The 17,657-nt window shown below is 37.8% G+C and overlaps 1 protein-coding gene across 4 annotated transcripts in view; it reads left to right on the top strand.

The window, feature by feature from the left end:
• rbfox3a (RNA binding fox-1 homolog 3a) overlaps positions 1–17,657 on the top strand; it is a 466,772-nt gene that overhangs the window by 69,005 nt on the left and 380,110 nt on the right. For all 4 annotated transcript variants that reach the window (XM_066704644.1, XM_066704645.1, XM_066704642.1 and 1 more), the window contains exon 2: positions 10,252–10,390. The gene's annotated coding sequence lies outside the window, so the exon portion shown is untranslated. The remainder of the gene's footprint in view (positions 1–10,251; positions 10,391–17,657) is intronic.

Genomic DNA, 17,657 nt, shown 5'->3' with positions numbered 1-17,657 from the left:
ACCGTGTGGTGTAACACAGTGACTCAATGGGATTAAGGCTACATCACATTGAAATGTGCACCAAAATGGAATCCAAATCATATTTACATCTTATGCAATTTTTTTCCTGATTTGATTCCAACTTTTCACAATCACATGTGTGTATTAACCTCGACGTGTAGTTGCCATGGCTTCCACGGTGCATGTATACAGTCCTCTGCAAATGAAGACTGAAATCTCAACCGGAGGATCCCAGACAACGCAATGTCATTGCCCGCAAAATCATGATGGCAACAGAAAGATCAGGATCCAAGGTGTCGAACACTTTTGGGGACAAAAGAAACTTGCTAGTTTCTAGGGTATATAGACAGTAAACAAAATCACTGAAACCCAGATAGGAACACGTCAGCTCCAAAGAATCCTAACTTCTTTGAAGCCTGCATAAATAAATAAACAACCATGTTAGCGTATTGGAGCTGAAGATGGATTGTGTAGGAGAGGAGGAGAGGCCCGAGCTGTCAAATGTGTGGCACTTTCCTGTTGCTCAGAATGCAGGAGCTGTCCTTTCCCTGAGCTGTCCCAGTTTATCATTCATTTTCTCTCCCTCTCTCTTTTTTATAAGGAAGAGGAGAAGTTGTTAAGCTAATTAAGGCACTGGGAAGAAGCCGGATTGGAGATCCACATCACACGGCTGCTACTGAGTCGGATGGATAATGGCCCTCAGACCTTGTAGGTTGAGGGCTGAGTCTTGTGGAGCTTCTGCCCGGGTGTGCATGTTAATCAGCATGCCTGCCTGTTCTGAGGGAAAATAATTAACACTAGAAGTGCCGAGATGCTCAATTTGACTGATTTGGTTATTACAATTTGAATTACTCTGTGTTCCTAAATACACTGCGCATGCCTGTTAGTGACTTTTCCTGACTATATGTATTAAACATGCCTACAGCTTTTGAGCTGTATAAACGTGAAAATAAATAAGTTATAAACACATTTACCTAGAATAGCCAAAATCTGGTTATTTTGACTGGTTATTTAAAATGTTGCTATCTCTCTGATTGGTTTGTTTTGATATCTAAGGCAGAACTGAAGGCAAAACGCCCCAAGAACAAGCAGGAACTAAAGACAGCTGCAGTGCAGGCCTGGCAGAGCAGCACCAGGGAAGAAACCCAGCATCTGGTGATGTCTATGGGTTCCAGAATCAAAATAATAATTTATGATTATGTTAGTTTGTCCAATTACTTTTGAGCCCCTAACATTGGGGGGACCACATATAAAATTGTTTGTAAATCCTACACCGTTCAATCAATTTGGATGTAACTACCCTCAAATTAAAGATGAAAGTCTACACTTAAATACCATATTGATTTGTTTCCTTTCAAATCCATTTTGGTGGCATACAGAGCCCAAATGGTGAAAATTGTGTCCTTGTCCAAAATTTAACTAACTTATTGAAATACACAGCTACAGTGAATACAAAGTTTACACGGTGTTGAAAATGTTTACTTTAGTGTACAATTATGTTTTTGATAAATGCAACAGTTATTTTTGTGCTTTTGAGCATTATTCCAATATTTATGTTTACACCTGTTTCATTCCCTTATTGTATGCCGTTTTTCAGCTTTTTGCTTATTGTAGGCTATATAGTTATTTGTGTTTTGACTGCAGTGAGCACACTTAGAAAAAAAAGTGCTTTGATGTTATTTATAGCAATAATATTAATGTTTAATGATCATATTTCAATTTAAATACTCCATTTGTGCTATGTAAATGTTGGATTTGATGTTCATGAATAAAACTTCTGAGTTTTATACGATGGTTTGCCTTTGATTATCATATCACAGCTATTAAAGAGCTATCGGTTACAATGACTGGCTTTGGCGCTTGTAGGTAGTTCAAAATGTCTGTGATTCTAGTGTTAAGCAGGAAGGATATTGCAGTGTGTTGTGAAGAAGAAGAAAAAATAATACATAATAAACATTTGTATACATGTAAAATGTGTTATGCCTTGATCTGCACTGTATTATTGCACTTTGTATTGCTCTTATATTTTGTAAGTCGCCCTGGACAAGGGCATCTGCTAATAATTACATAATAATAATAATAATAATAATAATAATAATAATAATAATAATAATAATAATACAACCATACACTTCGTGGATGCATTCGGAGGTTATAGAATTCGGGGGATTAATTTATATATTTAAAATATATATATTTGATTAAGATTATTAAAACATAAAAGAGAGTCAAAGAGTAAAAGGGTTAGTCTTCCGATTAATGTAGATGTACAGATTTACAGTGTTTGTCTGGTGGGCTGTAGCCAAGTCTCATGTGATGAAAAATGTAAAGGGTGCATATCTGTCTGTAATCCTTTAGTTTAACTGTTTATTTTTCTAAGTATTAACTGTTAGATTAATATTTAGCCGAATAAAAGGGTATATTAAGGTTTTATGTTGATGTTATCCCTAAAATTCCCTACCTGAAACTTTTTTCACGATGCTGAATTTTTCATTAATCACATTTCTCTTTTATACCTTGTGTTTTTCAGATCACACCTTAGCAGCTTTTTTTACTTTAAATTGGGTTCAGCCTACAGCCAAATTAGTTTGGGGTCCAATAGAACGCACCTTATCTCATAAAGGCTGTTTTAATCTTTAAGCTATTTGTTCAAGGTGTTTTAGCTGATGGCATGTATGTTTCTGGTTCCGCTTGTATGAAATAAGGGCTCACACCAGAATTCAGCATTTGTTTTCCAGGTCTGCAGTAGACTCTGAAGTGAAATGGAGAGTTTTCATTGTGAATATTGAGTTCCCTCTGTGGCCTTTAAACCAGGCTTGGGGTAGGGTCTGGCTCTCATGCATAGTATAAGAGGACTCTTCTGGAAAATTAGGTTCTTGTCTGTGGCACAGCATGTACAGGTGATAGTAAAGTGCTGTAGTGAGAAAGTTGGTGTTCGTTAGCTGACCAGTGCAGCAATGCAGACAGCACGGCCTTAGATTCCCTACAATAGCCCCTACAGTCTACACATCCTGAAGTGATAGAAAATCAGAAACTCAGAGCACAGCAACGTGGAGAAAAACATCAGAACAAACACACAAAAGAAAGACCGAGATAAAGGCATTTGCGAACCTGCAAAAAAGTGTTCCTTCATCTGCAGGTTTGATGCAAAGCTATTCAGAAAGGAATGAACATGTTTGTGAATCCTTTGTAAGATGTTTTCTGTGTTTTTCACTACACCTGGCTGATCGACGTAAAACCAGCCCTACAAACAGAATTATGAATGAGTTTGTTCACACCAGTCTGTATGATTTGGATGGGGTGATGGGGTGCTGATTAGCAGAGGATGTGTGTCTGGCCAAACTGCAATGGATGCTTTCTCACTGCTGTGTGGGGTTGCCAGCTCAGTGTGCCGCCTGCAGCCCCCTGGCCTGTGGTGACAGCACACAGTGTACAGCAACACTACTGCTCAAACCCAGGGAGGCCTCAGCCCACGAAAAGGCCAGGGCCCTGGGAGCAGCATTTTAAAATCTGATTCACTTGACTGGGTTCCTGTGGAAAGGTCCAGGGTTTGCTGTGACTGCGGGAGCTACAGTACATGTCAAGATCTATCGTTCAGTCACACGGAACTGATTGCCTTACGATACCCAAACAATTACTGTACTTGCACAGTTTTCAGACAGAGCATCAAGGCTTAAGGTCGGTTTCTGGTTCTTTGCCAGTGTGGCCCGAGAAGACAGGCCTGCACCCCTGAAGCTCACTTAAAGACAGCTTGCTGCTTGCTCTGAAATCAGTACTTTGTACTTAATGTCTTGGGATGATTTGATGGAGAGAGAGAGAGAGAGAGAGAGAGAGAGAGAGAGAGAGAGAGAGAGAGAGAGAGAGAGAGAAAGAACGAATGTCTGATTTTACAGAAGCTAAATGTGCCGAGCTAATCTTCGACATCCTCGTGCTAGTATCGATAGTGTAGTCTGACAACTGTCAGCAAGTGAGATATGTGAGACCTGTCACATCATTAACCTTTGGATTTATTCACTAGATTAATTGTTGTAGCTCCCAGATTTTTTGGCCTAGTGCCATTAAAAAAAAAAAAAACTCACACCATTAAACTGCTTTACAAAAAGATGGGTAATGCTCTGGGGATTGTGTGATTGAAGGACAGTGTTTGTGTCACTTCTCTGTTCTCTCATACTAGTTTTGTTAGAACTACCTTATTGCATTACATTTGTTTCGAGAGGTCACTATGATCCTTATTACTTGTATAAATTGCGGGTGTACTGTATGTATGTGTGTTGTGTTTGTATATATAGGTCTATTTTTTGGTTTACATTTAAAAAACACTGAGTGCTCCTCTTGTTAAGGAGAAACAAGTTATTTTGGGCAGACAGTCATTATCTTAGTCCTCAAGTAGCATCTCCCTTTTAATATGCTAATGTTGCTGTAGATTGTATTGCTTGGTAATTGCCAAGCACTTCAAGTCTGACAACTTGTGCAGTCTTTTTTTTTTTTTTTCTCCTATTAAAAAAAAAAATCTTCATCAGATATCAACTGCCCACATCTTTACAAGGGAGAGGGAGGTTGTTGTTATGTATTTGTGCCTGTTTTTCCTCTTAATAATGACTACAACCCCAGAGAGTATTCTTCAGTGTGAGATTTGGGGGTGGGGAAGGGGGATCTTAAAGAGCCTTCGAATTGTGGTGCAGAATCGAGGCATTCCTCATAGTTGCATTTGCATTCATCCCAAGTTATGGACCCTTGGTGACAACAGAAGGTGACACAGACTGCAAAGACTGTAAACAAGACTTAGGACACCGGCATTTAAATACTTTTTTGGGGCCGAGAGGAATTGCATATTTGTTTGGGAGGCAATAGTGAGTTTTGCTTAGTTGTCCCTTTTAAAGCGGGTATGTCCCCGACAGAGATCTAGATAAGGGACCCACTCATTAAGTTTGTTTCAGATTGCGTGTGATTTTAACTTATTTAATTACTAGGAAATCCATGATACAGCGTAAATGAAAGCCTTCAGATTTATAGGTCTTTTATCAAAAGTTTTCATAGTGGTATGATCTATGTCTGGCATATGCACTTGCAGGCTTCGGAAAAGTGTGGCTCGAGCAACTAGAGGCTACCTCCTAACTGTGCACAGGCAGCTTGAAAGGGTTACGTGAACCCTAATTATGCTTGGCAGGTGTGCTTGCAAAGCCCGAGGGATCCTTCATTGTCTTAGTGCAGCTCTAGGGTGCTGTTCCCAGGGATGAGGAGACAGCTGACTGCTCTGTGGCTGCAGGCAAAGAAGCTGCACTGGGAGGCAGTACCTTCCATCATGAGCTGACACATGGGGCTCACCAGGCAGTGAGTACCGAACTGGGGAGCTCCGGCACGGCTGCACCTGCAACAGACGCGGAGAGTCGCGTTTGTTTCAAGGCTTGGACAGAGAGGGAAAAGAGGAGGAGAAATATAAAGCAATCTGTTAAATGTACTGTACGTGTTAGTTTTTCTTTCAAAATGGTGAACAATTGGGAATGTATATTATTATTCCTTCTTTCTTCTATCCTCTGTTTCTTGTTCTTCTTGCCTGCCTGTCTGCCTTCCCTGCCTTCATCTTTTCATCGCTCCGCAAAAGTGGAAGCTCCGTGTTTAAAGACCTATAAACGCAGATGCAGGTATCAATTAAAACTGTCACCTTTCCCGTGTTTAGATAAAAAGGGAGATCTGTGAGACAGCTCTGCGGCGTGGTGATTGGGAGAGTGGGTGTTGAGCAGAGAATAAGAGAAGCACCTGTTTGTGCTGCACCTTACCACATAAGAAGTAGTTTAGCTTCATTAACCTCCCTTTCATCCCTCCCTTTCCCACGAATCCTGGGTATGGAAATGAAATCATTCAGTTCCTATAATAAACTTTTAATAAGCACTGTAATTTTAATTTACCAGGGAAATAAAATAATTTCCATTTCAAACTTTTATTTGTCGTATTCTAATTAATAAATTATTGCCCACGAGGGTATGGGAAATGGATTACACTCTGTGGGGTGTCGACATCCTATCAATCATGCTTTGCCATGAGATGTGAATTAATCTGAAGGCTATATTTCCACGGTGTCATCTGCAGTGTCCATGCTTCAGGACTGCATTCATTGCTATATTGATAGGGTTACTAATTTGAGTGATATTAATTAGATAAGAACGTCTAATCAGTGTGAAAGAGAGTGAGAAGCCCAGGTGACTCATTTTTATGAAACGCAGCAGTCTTCTGTATTTTGGCTGCCTTCTGATGATCCCGAGCTCGGGATAGGCGTTGACACTGGAGATGGGAGCAGGCGGGGTGGGGTGGGAGTTAGCCGGAATAGATCTGTAGAGGATGTTTGTGTTTTTATTGTAGTGAAAGATGAGGTTTATTCAGCAGGCTGCCAAAGAAGTGAGCAACAAATGTACTTTATGAGCTATAACTGAAGGAGTAGGTAGCCAAGAGGCAGTATTATGTAACACCAATAAAAAAATAAAACATAATTTGTTTGATAATAGAAACTCAACCCTCGCCCTAACTTCTTGCAGTTTCTCTCTTTTTTCTATCAGAAAATAAGAGATAACCAAATTGTCATTATTTGGAGTGGGTGGGGAAAAAAAGCATCCTCTTTTGCAGGGCTTTGCAGAATAATGGATCTCCATGTTTTCCTTTTAATTTAATTTGAATAATTTACAGGTTTGCTGTTTAATCAAGAGAAATCCCCAATGCAGGTACAATTACCAGAGTATATGGAATGATGTGGGCCTTTTACTACATGCGTCCAAACTAATGAAACAGGGCGTGCTTTTAATTATAAGTCAAGGCTAGAGAGTGAAGGGAAGTGTGTTTTAAATCTGTCTGATATTTTTAAAGTCTTATTCAGATTAAAGTCTGAGGTTGAGTGTGAGTTAGGTTTGTGAGTAATATACCTCCTTAACAACTATTGTTTTCCTTATAGTATTCTTAAGAACAAAGCAAACATTTTGTTTCACCAAATCTTTATGGTGTAATGGATCATTTATTTAGAATGTCAGATTTGTAGAGCATTTCAAAATAATACTTTTTTATTATTTCTGCTATTGCCTTGCTACATAAGGCCCAGACGTCTCTTAAACATGCTCCACCAATCAAGCTGAAACCACCTTCCATAGCAGCTGGTGGCCCAGCAGTGTACGAGAAGGATGCCAGCAGAGCCATTGAGAGTGGCAAGGTTCCTAAACAGGGGCATCTGTATTTGGGCTTATCACCTTCCAACCATTACTCTCCGAAATTTTATTTTTGCTGTGTCAACAAACTTCTGAATTCCGCATTATCACACACACATACAAACACACACATTTCTTGTGCAGCATCAAAGTCGGAAGCACTTCTACTGTCTGTGAAGCGCATCAAGTAGTAACTCAAGTCCTACCTGCATTGTAACAGTTAAAGTAAAAACATGAATTAAGATTAAGTAGTAAGTTTAGAATAAAAAAAGTAAAAAAAAACAATCAAAAGCAATATGAAATGACTTGTTTTACTTAGTCTATACATTCTTTCCTCTTCATATTTTTAATTTGAACAATTTCCTGCCATAAACCAGCATCTGGTTCTCTTCTGTCTTTTGTATTATTATTATTATTATTATTATTATTATTATTATTATTATTATTATTATTATTATGTGTTTTCATTTTTTAATTGTTTAGTTTAGTTTTTTTTCTTTTAATTAAGTTCTTTGTTTTCTCTTCTTTTTTATTGCATTTGCAAAAATCATGAAAGAGAATGAAAGGAACAGAAATAAAAAAAAGCACAAGCTTATCGTTTGTTTCTGATCTGAGTGAATACAGGCTGAGTTTTCTATATGTACTACATGTAATTTTTCTCTCCTGCTGTGAGGTGTTCAGTACTGACCCCTGTAGAAAAGAAATAGCCTTTTTACTGTCTACTGGCACACTGAACAGTCACACTGTGCGGTCATGCAGTCAGTGTTTATGGTTAACCTTTTTGTATGTAGGTGTTAGTCCTCAAACCTTTTTGTGGATGACTGTCTCAAGCAGTCAACATAAATTAAGTTGCAATAATATGTACAAAAAAATAAAAAAAATCTAGAGATTTTATTATTGCAAATAATTACATGTATATGTTGGTAATCAGATTTTACTTTGAGCCACTTGCATGTGTTATGTGTTTTTCTGTTGCAGCAGTATACACTATCTAAGGCTTCAAAACCACTGAAAGTTTTAAATTAAAATTATCCGTCTTTGAGCATAGCCTGAAGCTGTTCTACACTGTTGTTCATTAAACCAGGGCAGAGAGCCATCTAAACACCTTTATTTTTGGAAAGGGTTTTTCAGGTGATAGAATTATGTTGCCTTTTCAGAAGGGGACTAAGGAACAAACTGAAATAAAAGATAGACGTCTTTACCACGCTTCAAAGTTGTTCAAAGCTGTTTGGCCGAATGTTGGGTTCTGCAGCTTTTGGTGAGGATACCTTGATCAAATGATGTGAGGAACAGAGACGGGACACTGAGAACGAGGCACTGTTTACGTGAGACAGAGGCACTTAAACTGTATGGAGGAAGAGAATATTTAGCTTTTAATTTTGATTGTATACATGCATCTTTGTAATTATAGTAAGAGCTACCAACTTTTTATTATTACAGCTGAAAGATGCAAAATAAATTGATTATCATATTTCCAAAATTTTTCCCTATTCTTAATAATTATAATAATGCTAATTATTATTATTATTATTATTATTATTATTATTATTATTATTATTATTATTATTTGGCAGTGGGTGGAATTCTCATTTTTAGGGCTCTTCAGTAGACAAATCCATTATAGTATAAAATAATTGTTTATTATGGGGTTTGAGTTTGCATAGAGAATTAAGGCTTGTTTTCTTCCGAAGTACCACCAAGCCAATATTTGTCTGCTTTTAATACCATTTATGAGTATGTTTATAAACTGCAGCATAAAATAGTCCATTTGCTCTTCAGTGTGACTGAATTAGTTGAAGATCACCGCCTACTTATCTCAGGAGGATGGTAATGTTATTAGCATAACCATATATATCCAACCTAAACTTTTACGGTTATTGCCAAATTTGTGTTTACACTTAGCACAATATGTCAAAATTATGAATATATAATTGATCATATAAATCTAACAGACCATATGGCAGATGAATCTCTACTGTCCAGATGAGCAGACAAAGGGTTAACCAGGATATTGAGAAACTATGAATATATCTGCACCTCTGGTGAAGAAGGAAAGATATTTAGACAGGAAGTATCAAAAACTTTGGCTAAACTTACAATTAAAGCTTCATTAAAGGTCTGTCAAGGTGAAAAGAAGCTATCTACTCTGTGCTGTGGTTCATGAGGCTTCCTTCTGGGGGCGTAAAAACATTTCTCGGACCGAGAATAGAAAACATGCTACTTAATATTGAGTTTCAGTTGAAACAAGGACACTTAAATTGATGGTTCTTTCCTGTAAAATGAAGCTTATCTTTTTCTTCAGTTGTGCCAGGGTGCTTTAAAGTCCTTGTATTTTTTCCTGTCAGCAACATCTGTCGTTAGTTTGACCTCCAGCACTTTACATTAAGAGTCCCCAGTGGAGCCAAGCCCAGTGGGCTCGCCCATGCTGAGAGCTGTCCACGGAGATATGGGCTGAAGCGTGTACACTGCTTTTTGCCTAGAGTTCTGCCCTCCCAGACAGGTGTGCATCACTGATAATCATAGATATTGACATGTCTAGCTTTTAACAATGGAGCAGCATTCTCACCCCTGGAGGCTGCGTTTCTGTGTATGGTATAACATCCCTCAGTGGATTCCATTGTAAGTGTCGGTTGTTAGATTTTGTAAGCATTCAGAAAGTGTGTGTGTGGGGGGGAGGGGGATTCTTCATATGAGTTGTTATTGGTTTTGATAGACTATCTACTTGTACGAGTGTAGTTCAACTTCTTTATTTACAAAAAGTAAACTGTGTGTTTTTGGTTTTTCTTTCTGGGCCTGGTCTACCCTGCATAAGATAATCTCATTATAATGCATATATATATTATATATTATATATTGAAAACTGCAAAGCATAGGAAACCACTGTACTCGTAAAGTAAAGCAGGTCCACTATGCTGCATGGTTGACCTGCATTGAGTAGAAAGTGAAAACTGGGACATTTTGGGGAAAACCATAAAACCCCAACGTTGTACTGTTCTTGGTCTTGACGTGTCATGTTCATCATCTTCTTACAAAGTCTTCCCCGGCTTTTGTCATCCCTGTGCAGACGCATTATTGGGTTGAAGAAGGGATGCTGAATCTGTGAGTCCTCACTGAGAGCCGAGCCGGGAGCCTAGACTGCGTGAGACTACAGGACGGGCTGAGGAGGACAATCTGGACCACTGCATTGGGGGCACCACTCACGGGTAGGCGTCCTTGTCACTGCTGGATCACAGCACCCCAAACTATGTGCTCTGCAGCCTCACCTGGCAGGGGACTGCGTTATATAGGGAGCGGCACTTGTGATGCATAACTAGAAAATCAATACAAAATCTGGCTAAACACAGTCCTGGGGGTCTAATGGATAGGGGAAGGGAGCAATGAATCTGCACTGCTTATGATATGATGAGAGGCAGTGTGGTGGAAGGAGGGGAGGTTTAACTTCAACTTCTCATGTATATATTTTTGGGTGATATATATAGATATATATTCTTTTTACTTTATTCGGAAACAAACAAGCCACTATAACACAAACCACAGGCTGTCAGGTGGAAACCCCTCTTATATTTCCTCTGTGTCAATAGGTTTCTCAGGGCTGAAGCTCACATCAAAGCAACAGCATGCTTTCAAATAATGTTATCATAGTTACAAGATATTAAAAATGGGAACAGTGTGTCTACAAATTCCACAACACGCTTTGATGCAATACTTGAATATAACCTCTGCTTAAGGTTGTTAATATGGCACTCTCCTAATCTCGAGAAACACTCTTAATAATAAAGTGCATCTGCTATTAGCCAGCAATGCATTTGGCTGTGGTCAAGTCTGTATCCAAATTTGGAAGCTCTACTAAAATATGCAGTAGCTGAACAGAATCTGTTTAATGTATAGAAAATATACTACAGAAGCCTGTTTTTCTTGTTCTCTGGCATTGAAGTATCAGCAGGAGTCCTGATGACTGTATGACTGATTTGAATTGAAAATTAGTAGAGATTTTGCAGTTTTTTTGGTGCAGCTTGAGAGAATAAGATCTAAAATATTGAAAGAAAGAAAGGAAGAAATACACACAAGAGAACAGTGTTTAATATAAGCTCTGTATTTGTAATAACCTGTGTTTTTCCATCTGAATGGTTAACATATAAATACATTTTCTGAATCTGTTTATCATTCTTAATAATTATAAAAACAAACCAAAAAATATTTTTCTCTCGTCACCTTAGTATTGAATCTGCTCAGATTGAAGAGGAGGTCCCGAGAGGATTATATACATCACTAGGTGCTGTATTGTGTATTGAAAGGATGTAGCTGAGGTACCCACTGAATTGAGGCCAATGGCAGGCAGCAATGGGGATAATGTTGCCTTGGAGCAATTAAGCACTGCATGATTTGAATGCTGTGGGATGAAACATGAAAAGGATGTCAGAAGTTGTTTTTTCTTCAACCAAAAAAACAAGCCTCAAACATTTCATATTTTCAGCAATTTGTTGCCAGGGCAACAAATGACTGTTTTTATAAGAGACAAGGACCTTTATGCGAGTGTGTTTGTGTTTTTATTTTTTTATTTTCTATAATAAGTGCCATATCACAGGAATCTTATGCAATAGCACATCGAGGTTGGGCATTAACATTCTGAAGGGGCTCTTATGTCTGACAGTGCAGAGCCATGCTTGAATGGTAGCTCAGTAGGCAGCGCTCTCACCATTAGGACAGAAGGTCGGGGGGTCAATTCCTACACAGGCTACCGCCACCCCCAGCATGGTGCTGTGTGCCGTTCCGCACTTGAATGAGGTGTGGAGCTGGAGCCCCATCCACGAGCTCCAATGAGAGGTTCCTCCGCACTTGTTGAAAAGCAGCAGGGGCTGCAAGCCTTGGCGTCCAGGACGAATTGGTACAGGAAGGCTCATTTCCCCACCCCAGCATGAGGGACTGTGCCGTGACTCTTTGTAAACAAGTGTAAAGACTCTCAAGGGCATCCTTGTATAAGTAATGACTTGAGGAGAAGTTTGCCATTTATCCCCTTTCCAGCAGACATGGGGATACTAGTCATCGCCACAATGCTTGCTTTGGCAAAACAGAGTCTGACCAAAAAAAAAGATTCACTTTAAATCAACTTGTCTTTCTTTGACCCATCCATCCACCAGCTAAAAGGCTTCAAATATTCATGCTGGAGCAGTTTTCTAAGACCAGTGGGATCCATTCCTGTTATTTCTTGAAGGTCCAAAAAGGTGAGCTTTTGAAATGGCTATTTATACTATACCAGCTCAGGGAGAGGTCATGGCACAGACAGTTAGTGATACTGTTCTGTGGTTTCTTCCAGTCAAAAATATCCTGTCGGTAACAACTATCATTCACCTTATTTTAGCCAGGCTTTTTAAATTTAATTTAACTGTTTGGAAGAGCATTTGTAGAGTATTTAGAGAATGTGGAATGTACAAGTATTTGACCTTTTCAACCATTCCTTAATTACAGTTACATTGTTACTTCAATATGCATTGGTTTTGTGGATTTTCATTTTAATCCAGTCTATTCACAAATATTTAATGTGGAAATGAATTACTACTTTTGGCAAAGAGATGTTTTATTATTTTTTATATTTGTTTATGGAATCCCAGGGCTGTCAGATGATTAAAACAGTGAGTCCCCCCTCCCCAAGAAAAATAGTTATCTTATTTTGTTTTATAATAGCATCTTATTTAATATATATTTGTATAAGTGTCCAAAGGCTCTTTAAAGATGGTTATGTAATACAACTTGAAAGCACATTGTGCATTGTTGAACTAAATACAGAAAATGTTAATCATACCATATCAAAAGACCTGACAAAAGTAATCAGCCAGTTAAAAAATCACCTTTGCATTAGTATTGAAATGGGACCCCACCATGAAAGATATCTACAGCCTTAAGATCAAGAGATTTACTGTGATGCAGAAATCAATATTTAATTGCTAAGAAAAAGGCATTATATGCAGTAGGTGTCACAAAAAGAAATGTAACAGCATTAGTGACAGATAAATGGTATAGGAACTAAAGCTCTCAAAAGGTTAAATAATTGTTACAAAAAATGTAAATTGCAATTTTAATTGTTGTTAAATATGACGAGTATCACATATAAGGTAGTTTGGAGCAGTATCCTTATCTTACAGTTCTCCTAGTACCTATGCAAATCCTCAGAAAATCCATGAGAGACAAATAAGATAGAATGACATGAAATAAAAATCAGCTGAGGAATTATGCATGTTCACATTACACAACACCGTGTTTCAGACTGACACCACAGTCTTTATGATCAGTATTCTTTAATGACAATGGTACCATTTACCATAAATATGAATAAAAGTTAAGAGCAATCTATTCTTCTTTCTGGAATAACTGAGACGAATGTATACAACTCCTCCCAAAACCTTTAGCATTTCTTTTAACTCTATTAAAAACATCTTCTACGAGACACAGATTGAGGTTAATTTTGACAGAACTTCCCACTACGTACTCTAAACCTAAACCCACATGTTCGAATATGGAATTGGAATTGTATTATTATGATATTTATGTATAAAAAAAGTATATAACACAAGTATCACTGTGTCATCTCCAGTCTGTAGCCTGCTTCAGCATTGTACACTGTGGCATGCACTTGCCGTTCATTCAGTCAAGTACACATGTAGACTTCCTATCTAATGTCTAGTGTAGAAAGATAAGTCTATTATGTTTAGCCACATTTTCTATTTCATGGGAAAGAAGTGAAGTACCCAGGACGTAAAACTGTTTAGCAATATCCCAGAGTTTCAGAAAAGTGCAAGGATAAGAGTTAAGGATGGAGATGGTAGAAGGAGAAAGGAAAGAAGTAAAAAGGAAAAAAAAGTTAGCTTATGCATGTGTGTGTGTGTATATATATATATATATATATATCATCTCATCCTGTAAAATAACAAATGACAAAAACGTTTAACGCTTGGCAGGGTCTGATGGAGATATAAAACAAATCTCCTCACTGAGATAAAGCCATCTGTTCGTCTGGGCGTATTGCACACAATATACAAACTATATGTGCTGTGTTTCCAAACCCAAAGAGAAGCTATCATTGTTGCTTAGAAACCAGACAGCTCAACATAATGAGGTGCTTTAATTCTACCCTCCAATACTCTGGCTCCTTCTTTTCACATAGTTGGCATATCTTAATCCAGTTTTGATAGCGTGTGCACAATATAATGTGACATAATATAATTTGAGCTTCATGTGAAAAATAGGATTATCTACAGTATGATTGTCACTAGGAAGTTACAGTAATCATTTTCTCTCAGGAGACCAGACATTGCTCACTTGTGGCTTGACCTGTTGTCATTATCTATTTTATTCTACAAAATTTGTAAGTCAGGGATGTTTCAGTATTCCTTCAGGCAAAACCAAAATGCACAAACCAAAATAAAAATAAATATTATTACTATTATTATTATTATTATTAATAATAATAATAATAATAATAATAATAAACTAAGGCCATGCTGTTGTGGATCTAAGAATTAAAGGAATTTCTTGTATTTCGAGCTAGATTTTTATTCTCTTATTTTTTTATAAAGGTATGGTCATTTGTTATTCTACAGTGCTGGAGAAAATTAATTTAAAATAATGAAATTCATGTTTATTAATTCCTTTAATTTATGTAAGGGAACATGGCAAATAATATTACAAAATATGTCAATGTCAGACATATTTTTGTTTTGGGGCAGTCATTCTCTGTTTCTGTAGATGGTTACATGTTGTTTAGTAGACATTTTATTGGAGTCAACAAGGAAACAAATACACTGTTTAGCGGTGTATCATTACTTGACTTTCCTAAGTGTTGCAGTTTGAGGTGGAGATATTGCTGTGATAGCTGTGGCTCTCGCCCAGTGTGCTGAGGTTTTCAGTCTAACACAGCATGCCAGATGATTAATTTATTTTGAAAATTAATGTTTATCAGAGTAGACGCTCTGAAGTGGTGCCAGAGGAAAGTGTAGCTCTCTGGGGCTGGTGAGGGCTAATCTTAGTGGAATCTAAGGGCAGCTCTGTGTGAGCAAGCCAGCACCAAGCATGCAGTCCACCCCAGTCCAGTATTATACACAAGGAGACCTTCCTAGTCACACAAACGTTTCTTCAACTCCGTGTTGCTGAAGAGAACTTCAAGGTTAAAACAGCGTAACCTCAAAGCTATTTGAAACGGAACAAAGACTACATGACAATAAATACCTAAGCAGTTTTAGAAGTGCTACAGATAAAGAGTATTCTTTGCATGACAGTTTTTAGAGGTGAAGACTGCAGTTATTTACCAGACTAAGCTGGTCGGAATAATTCAGAGCCTGTGAATTGAACACCTCGTACGTTCCTGGGCTAGTCTGAGTTACATGACAGGACTAACAATGCAGCTGCAGGATTAGTCAATATCCACAACTCGCCGTAGGGGAGATTTTTGCATTCAGTGGAGTGGATACTTTCTTTAAACCAACTTCCAAGCATTTACCACTGCAGTGTTTGCAGACATTTTTGCAAAGGCAAACAGGCATAGCATAAAATTCAGGGTTTTCCCTAGTTTCATGGATTTCACTGAGCTGAGACTGTGTTCAACAACTAAAGGCAGTGTTTGCTGAAAGTCTTAGTGACTGAAACTGAACAATCCACTGTCTACAGTTTTGACCACGGCTAATTGTGGAATTCTTGACTTCTGACACGGGGAAACGTGGGATGACATGCTGCTGATTTGCTGAAGTCAATCTATGGGAATAAGAGAAGTCTTGATTTATCCTTGAGTAGGTTTCCCAAAAACAACTCATCGTTTGCTCAGCAATTACAACTTGTTACATAAAGAAATGCCATTGCATTTACTAACTGAACCATTGCCGACATTCATGTGCTTCAGAGTGCCTTGCCAGCACATATTAAATAGTTTATCACAATCACTAATGTTCTCAGTTGTCCTCTGGCAAGGATTTTGTCTGCAAATAAAGATTTCTGAATGATAATATCCGGAAATCCTCAGTTTAGTTGTTCTGTAATGTTGTTGCTTAATAATTCTCATTTTTGAAGTTAGTGTGAAAAAACAATTGAGAAACAAACTTGATGATGCCATTACAGGGAGAATGCAAGTGTTTGTTTTGTTTTGTTTTTTGATGGAACATTTGAATTGGGGATGTCTCTTGAGAACATATCTACACACTACACCAGTATTCAATACCATTTGGAGAATTTTCCTTTTCAATACAACAATTCTAATGAACTTTATTGATATGTGAAAAATAACAATGGCAGGAAAAACTGTTATTCGCCCCAGGTAAAGGCATCCACTAAGAAATAAATAATAATAAAAACAACAAAAACAAAGTTTTTCAAAATGAATTCTAGACACCCCCCAATGCAGGAATGCCCGAAGATTTTTTTTTGTATATGTGATTTAAGCAAAGAGAAAAAGTGTGAAATATGTATTTTCCACACATCCTTGCCAAACGATGACACATGGCTGCCCATATATCATCTCTGAGTGATTCAGCGGCTGACATCTATTCATCACTCCCGGGCCTGTCGGCCTGTTTTTAAAGGCCGTTAAAGTGACATCCATCACGACAGGTGCAGTTCGCTGCACAGCCGTGAGTCTGCTGGGGGGGAGGGGGACTTCTCTGGCAGCTCAACTTGTGAGCCGATTCGCAGTGTTTGGCACCGGATTGTAAGACCCATCACTGTGACCTTTAGAGCAGCATTGAGAGAAATTAATTCTGGAGAATGGAGTATGTTTCTGAAGAAAACTGCTTGTTGACAAGTTTATTAATAAGTGCTGATTTATTTTACAATACTATTTATTTTAGGAATACCTCACCATTTGTTCTTTATTTTTTATAAAGGATAGATATTGCGTTCAGATTTTTCTGTTCACCTCAGGGAAACAGTGAAATGAATCTTTAAATATGTCCTTAGGAGGGATCTTTAATGCCATTCTCATTTTTTAATTTGCTGATTAGGAATGTATGTAAGGAAAGATGGGAACCTTTTCCCCCCTATAATGCCTGACCTGTTTAATATGTGACTGCAGCTTTTAGTTTGACTTCCAGAGTAAGGGTAGTGTTTCATTAAAATAAATGGCAAAATATTTAAAATTACATTTACACATGGAATGTAATATGTCACTCTGTGATGGTCCAAATTAATTGTACTTACAATATTGCTGGCTCAGTGACATTCAGATGAACCATAAGTTTTTATGCCATTAAATGTTAAAAGAAGTTTCAACAATGTAATTCTACTGTTCTGCTCTTTCCTCTGATAAGTTATCTCAGAATTAGCTCTATGGCCATAATGTAATAGCCAACTTTAATATTCCAAATTAATAATTTGCAGGAGATAAAGAAGTTGCCCTCTCCTTAAACAATGCCCTATATGTGATAGGTTTGTTATAGCTTAGAAACATCAATCCTGCTAATTAGATCTAAGGCCGTGATTTCTCATGAGAGG

The sequence above is a fragment of the Amia ocellicauda genome, chromosome 5 (assembly GCF_036373705.1).
Source record: "Amia ocellicauda isolate fAmiCal2 chromosome 5, fAmiCal2.hap1, whole genome shotgun sequence".
In the NCBI taxonomy this organism is placed as follows: Eukaryota; Metazoa; Chordata; class Actinopteri; order Amiiformes; family Amiidae; genus Amia; species Amia ocellicauda.
Note: the sequence above shows the minus strand (reverse complement) of the source record. Positions and strands in the feature narration are given on the sequence as shown.